Source organism: Ochotona curzoniae, unplaced genomic scaffold, assembly GCF_017591425.1.
Source record: "Ochotona curzoniae isolate NIBS_2020 unplaced genomic scaffold, NIBS_Ocur_1.0 contig_1, whole genome shotgun sequence".
Classification (NCBI taxonomy): Eukaryota; Metazoa; Chordata; class Mammalia; order Lagomorpha; family Ochotonidae; genus Ochotona; species Ochotona curzoniae.
In genome coordinates, this window is record NW_024464918.1 from 36834514 (window position 1) to 36845855 (window position 11342).

At 49.0% G+C, this 11342-nt stretch overlaps 1 pseudogene; it reads left to right on the forward strand.

The window, feature by feature from the left end:
- The first annotated feature begins 11095 nt into the window (after positions 1 to 11095).
- LOC121154465 lies at positions 11096 to 11273 on the forward strand (annotated as a pseudogene).
- Positions 11274 to 11342: the final 69 nt, after the last annotated feature.

Genomic DNA, 11342 nt, shown 5'->3' on the forward strand with positions numbered 1-11342 from the left:
GGAGGTTTGCTCTCAGCTTGAGCGGACCCGGTGAGGCGCGAGAGCGCGCCACCGAGGCAGCGTCAACTGATCCGTCCTGGGCAGCCCCGTCCCTTTGAAACCTTTGTTTCCATGTATTTCAAAGAGAACTGAGGTAAAAGGAGAGAGCGAGAGCTGGGCCAGGCTGAAGCCTCCGGGTCTCCCCTTGTGGGGGTGACCAGCACCTGCTGCCCCCAGAGGTTAAAGGTAGCAGCAAGATGGCGCAGAGGGGCCTCAGCTGAACCTGGTGCTCAGATGCACCGTGTCAAAGCCGAGGCTTCGCTCTGCCCGCCGTCCATAGTCCATGTTCACCACCCCCTTGAGGAAGAATCATACTGTTTTGTTTTGTTTTGTTTTTCTTCCCACTGTGGAACATACCAATGGCTTAGTTAAAAAGAAATAGTAACTCAGGCTTTCTTCCACAATTGGGTGCTCTTAAAACCATATTACCTGGCCCTGGCACAGTGGCCTAGCAGCCAAAGTCCTCGCCTTGAACACCCCAGGATCCATATGGACGCCGGTTCAAATCCCGGACGACCTGCTTCCCATCCAGCTCCCTGCTTGTGGCCTGGGAAAGCAGTCGAGGACGGCCGAATGCTTTGGGACCCTGCACCCGTGTGGGAGACCTGGAGGAAGTTTCTGGCTCGTGGCTCCAGCACTGGCCTTTGAGATTACTTGGGGAGTGAGTCATCGGACTGAAGATCTTCCTCTCTGTCTCTCCTTCTCTCTGTATATCTGACTTTTATTGTAATGAAAAATAAATCTTAAAAAAAAAAATTACCTGATGAAAAAGTCCCCTAGCCAAAAATAGCCTAGCAGTGAATCCCTGGTTCTTGTAAAAACATGCATGGAGCTCCTGTGTGTGAACGTGACTGGGAATATGAGCCTGGCCCAGCCGGGACAAATCCATGTGTGAAGTGCTCTCAGAAGGCCTTGGACCCATGACCCAGCTCAAGCGAAGGGAGCAGTCATCTGAGAGTCCCATGCCTGCCCCCACCCTGCTGCGGGATTGTGCAACTGCCTGGCCCTACCTGCCCTGCCTGGGAAACATGACCCGCCCCGGGCCAGGAGGCTGAGGCGCCAGGCTCAGCCAGCCACAGGCACGTGATGAGATCCCTGACACCAGGAAGACAAAAGCCGTTTCCACCCCAGGCCCCCCGAAGGAAACTGGAGCCCAAGCTCCCCGGAGATAGGCCTGGGCAAGGAGGCCAGGCAGCTCCTTGGGTTACCAGGTCTTTGTCTACCAGCCGCAGTGTCCGATGTCTGCCAGGTGCCACTGCCGCTGATGGCAGATGAAAGGCCTCCTGCACCTCCTGTGTTGGCTCCACAGCCCAGCCTTGTCCTCCTGGGCCTGGTCCCTTCCCCACCCCCCCGGGAGGGGTGTTCAGCATGGCACCTTAAAAAACACCCGCTGGACATTGTGGTGCAGAGTTTTAAGCTGTAGCTTGTGGGGCCCATATCTGATTCAAGTCCTGGCTGCTTGCTTCCCATCCCACGCACCCTCCCAATGCACCTGGGAAGGCAGAGAAAGATGGCCCAGATGGCTGGGACTCTGCCGCCCAGGGAAGGTTCACATTGGCCCCAGCCTCACTGTTATGGCCTCCGGGAATAAAATAGCAATGGAAGATATTTCTCTCTTTCTCTCTCTCTTCAAATACAGAAATCAATAGATCTTAGCAGTCTGGGGGGTGGATGAGGGACGGTGCTGGTTGAACAGGACCGGGCAGTGCTGGGTGACGGCTAGCCTGGCACAGGGCCCAGCATAAAGAATGTGGATGTTTTTCCAACCACCTGAGAACTCTCATGTTAGAATTGCAGAGGAGTGCTTGCTTTAAAGAGGGAGATTCCATTTACTTGTATGCATTTATTCCCTCAAGAAAGAAACAGGAAGTCAGAGGCCTCAGGAGATAGGTCATGATTTCCCTTCTGCCTTTGGATTGACTCGGGTGAATGTGTTAGATATTTTCATAATTTTTTAAAGTTTTTTTTAAAGGTTTATTTTTATTATTTTTTCATTGGAAAGGCGGATATACAGAGAGGAGAGACAGAGGAAGATCTTCCGTCCGATGATTCACTCCCCAGGTGAGCGCAACGGGCCGATGCCATGCTGGTCCGAAGCCAGGAGCCTCTTCTGGGTCTCCCACACGGGTGCAGGGTCCCAAAGCTTTGGGCCGTCCTCGACTGCTTTCCTGGGCCATAGGCAGGGAGCTGGAAGGGAAGTGGGGCTGCCGGGATTAGAACCAGCGCCCATATGGGATCCTGGGCGTGCAAGGCGAGGACCTTAACCACTTGCGCCACTGCGCCGGGCCCTAAAAGTTTTATTAATCTTATTTGAAAGGCAGAATCACAGAGGGAATGAGAGCAAGACATCTTCCATCTATAGGCTCACTCCCCAGATGGCTACAAAAACCAGAGCTGAGCTGACTTCAAACCACGAGCTAGGACCTTTGTCCAGGTCTCCTTTGTGTGTACAGGGCCCAAGGACTTGGGCCATCCTCTTTTGCTTTCCCAGGACACTAGCTGAGAGCTGGATCAGAAGTGGGGGCAGTCAGGACTAGAATTGGTGCCCATATGGGATGTCAGCACAACAGGCATAGGATTAACATGATACACTATGGTGTTGCCTAAATGTATTACGTATATATTTTTAAAGATTTAATTTATTTTTATTGGAAAGGTGGATACACAGAGAGGAGGACAGAGAGGAAGATCTTCCAATTGATTGTTCACTCCCCAAGTGAGCACAACAGCTGGAGCTGAGCCAAATCTGAAGCCAGGAGCCAGGAGCCTCTTCCAGGTCTCCCACAGGTGCAAGGTTCCAAGGATTTGGGCCATCCTTGACTGCTTTCCCAGGCCACAAGCAGGGAGCTGGATGGGAAGCAGGTTGTCCGGGATTAGAACCGGCATCCATATGGGATCCTGGCATGCAGAAGGCAAGGACTTTAACCACTGCACTATTGCGCTGGGCCCCAAATGTATTATATTTTGCTTCAAGAGTATCAGTTGACTTTAAGCCAAGAAGAAGAATGCATATTCTGGGCTGGTGCTGTGACATAGTGAATATAGCCTGCCATACTGGCCTCCCAGCCATAGCTTGTGTGTGCACTGGTGTGTGATGGTCAGCCATGCTCCATCCATGCTAACAAGTTCAATCCAGGACTCCCATGTGGCCTGGTGTATCATTTGGATCCATAAAGATCTTCAGGTCTCTCCCCTCCAAATCACCAGGTCTCAGTCCCCTTGCTTACCTGCCATCCTCTGCTACCCTCCCAGGCCATGGACAGGGAGCTGGATCAGAAGTGGAGCAGCCCGGGCACTAACCAGCACCCATATAGGATGCCAGCACTGCAGGAGGCAATTTAGCCTGCTGTGTCACAACGCCAGCCCGTTTTCTTCCCTAATTTTTTGAAAGGCAGAATCACATACACACCCCCCCACACACCCCTACACTCACACGCAGAATTTCCGATCCATTGGTTCAGTCCTCAAATGGCCCAACAGGCCAGAGCTGCTCTGGCTCAAACCCAATAGCCAGGAGCTTCTGCTGGGTCTCCCATGTGAGTGCAGGGGCTCTAGCACTTGGGCTGCCTTTTGCTGTTTTCGCAGATACATTTCAGGGAGCTGGGCTGGAAACTGAATAGCTGGGACAAGTCCCACATGGAATGTTGGCACTGTAGACAGAAGCTTAATGTGATATGCCACAGCACCAATCCCCAAAAAGAACGTTTATAGCAGCTTTATTCCTAACAGGCAAATTTTAGAAGTAACAAATCCATCACATATAAAATGAAATAAACTGTCGTATATTCATATAATAGAATCCTACACAGCAAGGAAAAAGAAACTTATACAGAGTACTTGCTATATAAGCCAATTTAAATGAAGACCAATAAAACAGGCAAAAGCTATTCATTCAAACATTTATTCGAAAGGCTCATCTACAGAACAGAGATTTTTTTTTTCAGCCACTGGTTCACTCCAAATGGCTGCAATAGCTGGAGCTGGGCTTATCTGCAGTTAGCAGCCAAAACTTCATCCAGGCCTCCCACATGGGAACAGGGGCCCAGTTCTCTCCTGCCTTCACAGTACTTCAGTGGGGAGCTGGACTGAAAGTGGAACAGCTGGGATCCAAAACGGCACCCATACAGCATACCAATGTCACAGGCGGTGGCTTTACTCACTATGCCACAATGATAGCTCCAGACAAAAAAACTAGTCTAGGGTGAGACAAAATAAGGTACCTGATAGATGAACGACTTTCTGGGATGACAGACTTTATATCTTGAGTCATTGGTGGATTCACGGTGGATGTGTCCAGAGAAGAAAAGGAACTGGCATTATACGGTATAGTCTCTCCTCATGTGGCTGCCCAGCCAAGCTTGTGGACTTTGCAAGATGTTGGGGGAAGGGGGAAGCTAGAGGATTCCTGCAAGGCCCCTGCCCACCCAGGAGTCCAGTCTTGGAGCAAAGCCATAGTAAGGGCACTTACTATTTGCTGCTGGTCAATGTAAAGCTTCCGCCGGGGGCTGTGGGGACCAAGCACCGCTCTCAGGAAGATGCTATTGGAAGCTCAAGGCAAAACAGTCTGCACCTAAGTCGCAGAGGAGAGAGCATCTTGTCCCACCTGTGCACACCACAGCATGAGATCCACAACTCCAGCTGTGTCAGACTGTCTTGCGATGCCACAATGGTGACAAGGAGTGCATAGCCATGCGACAGCAGAGGTAAGCTCTTCCCTGTAGCCTCGTCATTTCCCAACCACCCAAGGATGTTACTGTTATTTCTATTTACAAGATTCCAAGGCCAAATAGCAGAAAACAAGATGGGATCTGAACTCACCACACACAAGTCTGAACCCCCAGAACTCTCACCCTTCCCCCAAGTAGAAAAGGTAGCAGGAATACAGGAGTAACCTTGAGCGCCCAGAGAGGCACCATTTTTGGCCCAGGCAAAGGGGAGGACAGGACTGACTTGATGATGCTCAGTCCAGACCAACTCTCAAGCACAACCACCACGTTGGCTTTGGCCAGCAGATGGCGCCAGAGGCTGTGGCCATCCTAAGGGTGTGTTTTCCAAGCTTGCCCTGCTGAGCTGGCCCTCTTGCTAGGCACCTTCGACAGGTTGCCTCTGGTTGCCTCTTTTCTCACTAGAATCTTGGTCAGGCTGACAGAAGCCAGTCACCAGTGCAGCTTGAGCCCCCACTGACAGGGTTGTCCTGGCAGAAGAGTTAGGCAGGCTGTCACAGGGCAGTAGAGTACAGCAGGGGGCTCCTTCCCAGAGGAGAAAACAATGGCAGACATGCCACTTAGCCCCTGGCTCGGTCCCCCCCCCCCCCAACTTCTCTGCTCCTTTGGACTCAGAGGAGACCCTGGCACCAACTTGTCATCTGGAGCCAGTAACACCAGTAAAGTGGTGTATCTGCAACACCAGACAGGACTCCAGTGTCAGAACATCTTTATGACCAGGCCGGGAGTGACACTGCTGCAGTGAGGCCAGGTGTGTCCCAAGCTCATCCTGCAAGGCCAAGCACCAGCTTGTGTGGCCACGAGCCAGGAAATCCTGTGTGCCATGGGGCCAAGTGGCCAGACTCCTCCACAACTCTGGAATGCAGGCCCGGCAGACAGACAGCAGGGGATCCTCAGTGTACACCTAGGGCATCATGGAGCAGTCTACAAGAGCCTCTTTGGCTGGTTCAAGTCCCAACTGCCCCACTTCTGATCTAGCTCCCTGCTAATACGAGGAAGCAGAAGATGGGATGGATCAAGTGCTTAGGCCTGTCACCCAGGTGAGACACCATAATGGAATTCCAGGCTCATGGCTTGGGCCTGGCCCAGCAGATGGAGACAGGTCTGTCTTTCCCTCCTTGATACTCGGCAGTTCAAACAGATCTGAAAACGTGGGGGGCGGGGGTTGGGCAAGCACTTACAGTGACCCAGAGTTCAAATGATTGAAGACTTAGAGCCCTGTGTCTTTGCTGCTTGGGGGGAATCCAATGAAGGCAGTCAAGGTGACAGGGGCAGCTGCAGAAAGATAAGTGGATGTGATGACAGAACAAACGCTAATTGTGCTTTGCAGTGCTCAAAGGTGAGGTACAGGATAGGTGTTAGCAATCTGAGAAGAGGCTGTGTAAATTAGTCCTATTGAAGCCTGAGAAAGAAATCTTTAGAAAGGGGACTGTCAGGCAGCCACCACAGCCTCCTTGGCAGCTGTGCAAGTCCACACCAGCACCACTGTGTCCATTTTTCAGCTCAGGTGCAAGCCACGAGTGCTGGCCAGAGGACTGGGCACAGGCTGGACAGCCACAGGATCCATTCTGCAACTTCCCTTGACAAAGGTCCCTCCTCTTCTGGACCAGCAGTTGAAGGCAGATCTCCAGGGATGTTACTGGGTTTTGGTCACAGTCGTTCTGCAAACCACACTTCCGTTTGCTCTTTCAGAACAAGCCAGCTGTCATGAGACAAATAGCTGAGTGGTGAGAGGTGGCTGCTCGTCAGCTCCAGGATTCTTAACCAGGGGCCACCAGCCATGTGGCTAGACCCAACAGGACAGTGAATTTTAGTTAAATTTAAAAGCCACTCTAACAGTGGAGGCTTGTGACACAGTGTCAAAGCAGTGGCTGGCATGTCTACATGCAGTACTGGACTGAGTAGGTTCAAATCTTGGTCATTCCTGATTCCAGCTTCCAGATGGGATACATCCCTGGCATGCAGGAGGTGATGGTTTGGATGGTTGGGACCCCACCCATGTTAGCATGTAAATCTATACTGACTGGCCCTGCTGTGGCTGCTAAACAACCTGCAAAGTGAACCAGCAAATGGGAAATCCATTTCCATCTTTTGAACCGTTAACAAACAAAAAAATCTAAAGCTACCAAATCAGCCAGAAAAATCATTCAAGAACTTGAGCTGTGTGGTAAATACATACAACAGTACATGCACACTACGGCAACCAGGCACTGCTTCTATCCTCTTGCCATTTGGCTTTTTCTTCAGATGTTACTCCTACCTGACTTTTTCATGAGAAAGCTTCATAAGGGAATTGGGTCTTATGCCCGGTGTATTTATCCTTTGTGTCTAACAGCTGGCACAGAGAGAATGCTGAGCAGTTACTGAGTGTTTCAACCCGTTTCCTTGCTGGCCCTTTCAGAGGCTGCCATTCCTTATAAGAATCTTGGCTAACACAGAAAAATAGTGAAGGAACATCCCAGAAGAGCTGCTATGACCCAAGAATTTCCCTGCACTGCTCTGCTGTCTTGCCAGGCACCACAGGACAGTGGGTGGTCCTGCAGGAAATAATGGTCCCAAACTCTCCAACATCACCCAATCATTGGGACCTGTGATGCCCTCGCACCTCTCCTCTTATCTCCCCAACAGTCATGCCAGTGCTTTCCAACCACTGGGCTCAGCAGGTGTCTGGGTGTGGCTTCCTGACCCCATGGACATTTCTCTAAGCCCTGCTGTTGGAGTCTCGTATCTCCTACATCCTTGTCTTTTTTCTTCGCCAGTTTTTTCCTACCTCTGATCTCAGACCCACACTGTCCTTTGTCAACTTGAAATGCCTGGGGTCTTGAGACAAGAGCATGCAGCACAAGGAATGGCACATCAGACTCTCAGTGCAAACGCTGCTTCCTGCTGACCTGACAGCAAGCTAGTCTTCAGCCATGAGATTCACATGCATCCTGTTACCAGCAGCTACTCCAGGAACCCAGCTGAGCATCAGGCAAGGGGCCTGGTTCTGTACAGCTCATGAGGATGGAAAGGCTCTTCCAAGGCCTGCACCTGATGGGCACTGCCCACTGGTGGTGACCAATCATTCTAGTTTGGGAACTGAAAGCTCGACCTCCCAGGAAACACTCAAGTCCTAAGCAAACCAGGCTGCTCTGGGCTGGATCCACGCATTAAGTAGTTTTGCCTCCTTGTTTAACTTCTAATTGCTTCAAGACCCAGCATACTTTCCTACCCAGTGGTGTTGCTTGTATTTAAAAGGACCAGAGAGGGAACTGTGGAGGAGCAAATGAAGCCACAGCTCAGGACGCAGGCACCCCTATCAGAGGGAAGACTCCCAGCTACTCTGCACTTTCAATTCCTAGCTCACGTGACTGGGACATGGGTGGGAAAATGCCAGGTGACAAAGGGCTGGCATGCAATTTCATTCCTGACTATGCCTGTCAGCCTCAATAGCCACCTGGATCCCAGCAGTTTTGTACAGAAGCCCGTGACAAAATAGAGGAATGATTCTACTGCATGAATTGTGTCAGGATGGGATCAGGGTGTACAGCTCCATATATTTGCTCCTTAAAGAATCCATGGATTCTCCTTAAGGTTATCCATCAACTCAGGTCCTCTGGGAAAACTCTTCCATCTGGAGAACTGTAGCAGCCAAGGCAGTCCATATGGCTGAAACAGATGCCATTGAGACATGGGGGACACTGGGGGGTGGGTGGGCAGTCCATGAACTTAGAAAACACAGGAACCACAATGCCAGAGTTGAGCCAGTAAGCCAAAGGCCCACTGTGGAGGCCTGCCTCACATGTGGCTCTGAGATACAGGTCAGTCACACTCACAGTCATAGCCTCTAGCCCTAGGCCCCAGAAGCTCTTGCCCAACCTCTTCAAATATCAATGGTTAAGACTGCCAGCAAATGCAAGACAACCAAACAGCTTCTGGGAAGTAGGGAGTTTTGGGGTCATGGTGCTGGAGCAGAACGTTCCCTGCCATTCTACACTGTGTCGAGACAATAAAACAAACCCCAAAAAATCTTCTATTCACATTCTTGGTCTGACTTTACAAACCCCGACTTCTGATGTCTGCAAAGGATTACTCTCCCCAGCAAAACCGGGTAAGTCCAAGATACAAAATCATCAGTAAGATTTTAAAGCAAAGCAGAGGGTAATTCAAGGGTTACACCATTAGCAGGTCTGGCAGCACCTGCCTTTTCAGGGATGCCTCACCGCCACTCCCCAAATCTTGGCTCCTGTTACACACACTTCTCATCCTTTTTCTACACATTCAGCCCTGACCTTAGTAAGGTCCACCCTTCATGAGGCCTACAAATATCTGATCATCAGCCCCGGCCCTGCTGGCTCCCCTGCCCAAGAAGTTCTATTACGACAGTATCATCAAAACAGAGCCCACTTCTTGCTTGTCAGGCTGAATGTTGAGCCTTCAATAGTCCCGGGCACTCCAACTAGCTTGAATTAGACTTTTTGACTTTATAGTCTTCCTGATGTTCTAACAAAAATTGTATTCCAGTGAAGTCTGGGTGGTTGAGTCACCTCTTGGGAGCTGTACAAGTGTTAGGGGAAAAATAATGGCTGTGTTAGCATCATGACAGGCAGGCAAAACTATGAGTCCAGCTACGTCTCCCAGGCCTGTTGAAAACACAAACCACTTACAATTCAACTTTAACCACAAGGGCTAGTTGTTACAGCAGGGTGCAGTCTTTCCCTGGATTCACTCATTAATTAATTCTCGTATCTTAGGAGAGTTCTGGCCCATATTTCACAGTGACAGCAAGCAACTACTGCTTTCTGTTCCACTCATAGCTATTCGATCTTTCCATAACTGACTTTCAAATCCAAACATGAACACTTTCCTCATCTCAAGTTTACACATTGGCTGACAAAGGCTAACCTTTTTACAAGTCATCAATGCCTGCAAACCCAAATTGCTATTTTAGCAAGATCTCAATTTTTTGTGAACACCACTACTCCTATATGGATTTTCAGTTTGTGGAAATCATATACCATGAAATAATTATGCATGGATTTCAAGCCATTTTGCACCCAAAAGCCTCACTTCTTAAAATCCATTTCCACATAAACTTTTTGAAAAATTTTTAAATAAATAAAATGTATTTAGTCTTAACACATAAAGCTAAAACTGTAATTATTATCATGAACATGCATGCTCAAAAAAGCAAAGGCTGAAATTAAATAACTTGAGACAAGATTAAGATAGCTTTGGCACATGGGAAGAGACTCCATCTTAAAGCAAACAAGTCTGATACTAAATCCATTTCTAGAGCACAAAGCCAAGAATAGCACAGGTAGCATTCACTGCTGTAACAGTGCCATGTGTACATCTAAATGTTTTAGCAAATCTCACACCATTACCCATTATCATGGTTGCACAACAGCAATGAGGTTATGTCCCTAAGATGTTAGTATCACTGGGGAAACAAAAACAAAACAAAACAAAAAAACCCAATCTATCTATGAAGAATGTTGACCATATTTATCTTAACAGGCACCGAGGTTGAGAATCACATAAGGAAAAATTGTTTAAGTTACATCTCTGAAAATAACCCAATATTGTCCATTTAAAAAATAATTACCGGGCCTAGCGCAGTAGCCTAGTGGCTAGGGCCCTTGCCTTGCATGTACCGGGATCCCACATAGGTGCTGGTTCTAATCCCAGCACCCCCGATTCCCATCCAGTTCCCTGCTTGTGACCTGGGAAAGCAGTCAAGGATGGTCCAGGACTCTGCACCCATGTGGGATACCTGCAGGAGGCTCCTGGCTTCAAATTGGCGCAGTTCCTGCCTTTGCAGTCACTTGGGGAATGAATCATCGGATGGAAGATCTTCCCCTGTCTCTCCTCCTCTCTGTATACCTGACTTCGCAATAAAAAATTTATAAATCTTTAAAAAACAAAAACAAAAACAAAAAAACACAAAAAACTGCCACCACTGGAGTGAACATTGTGGCAGCCATGAATTAAACTGCCCCTTGGACACTAGCATCCCATGTGCATGCTGGCTCCCATCCCTACTACTGCATTGCTCATGCAGCTCCCTGCTAAAGCACCTGGAAGGCAGCAGGGGATGGCTCAAGTACTTGGACTGCCATACTCATTTGGCACCTGGTCTCAGCCTGGTGTCACAGCAGTCTGTGGACTGAACAAGATGCACGATCTAGCTCTCCCTTTCTCTGACTGTAACTATGCCTTGCAAATATTTTCATATTGAGGTCTGAAGTAGGCTGCTCCAAGTCTTGACCAATATTTGTTTGTAGAGTAACAAGATTTCTCAGGAAAATCCTAAAGTGTTACCAGCAGAGAAATCAACAGTATCACCCAGCTTTGCACAGTGGCAGTATCGTAGCCAATGAGGTTTATCTGAGGCATGATTATTGCTAATTGAAAACAGTATCACCCAGTCAATTTAGTGATTTTTATCCAACAAGGAAGACAGATATGCAGGGGAAATCACTTAGGAACTGGACTTTCCCTACCCATTTCCTAAGTGGGCAGGAACCTAACACTTTCCAGTTGAGACAGTCAAGGTCCATTCTCTACCAGTGGATAACTATGTCAGACTTCAGT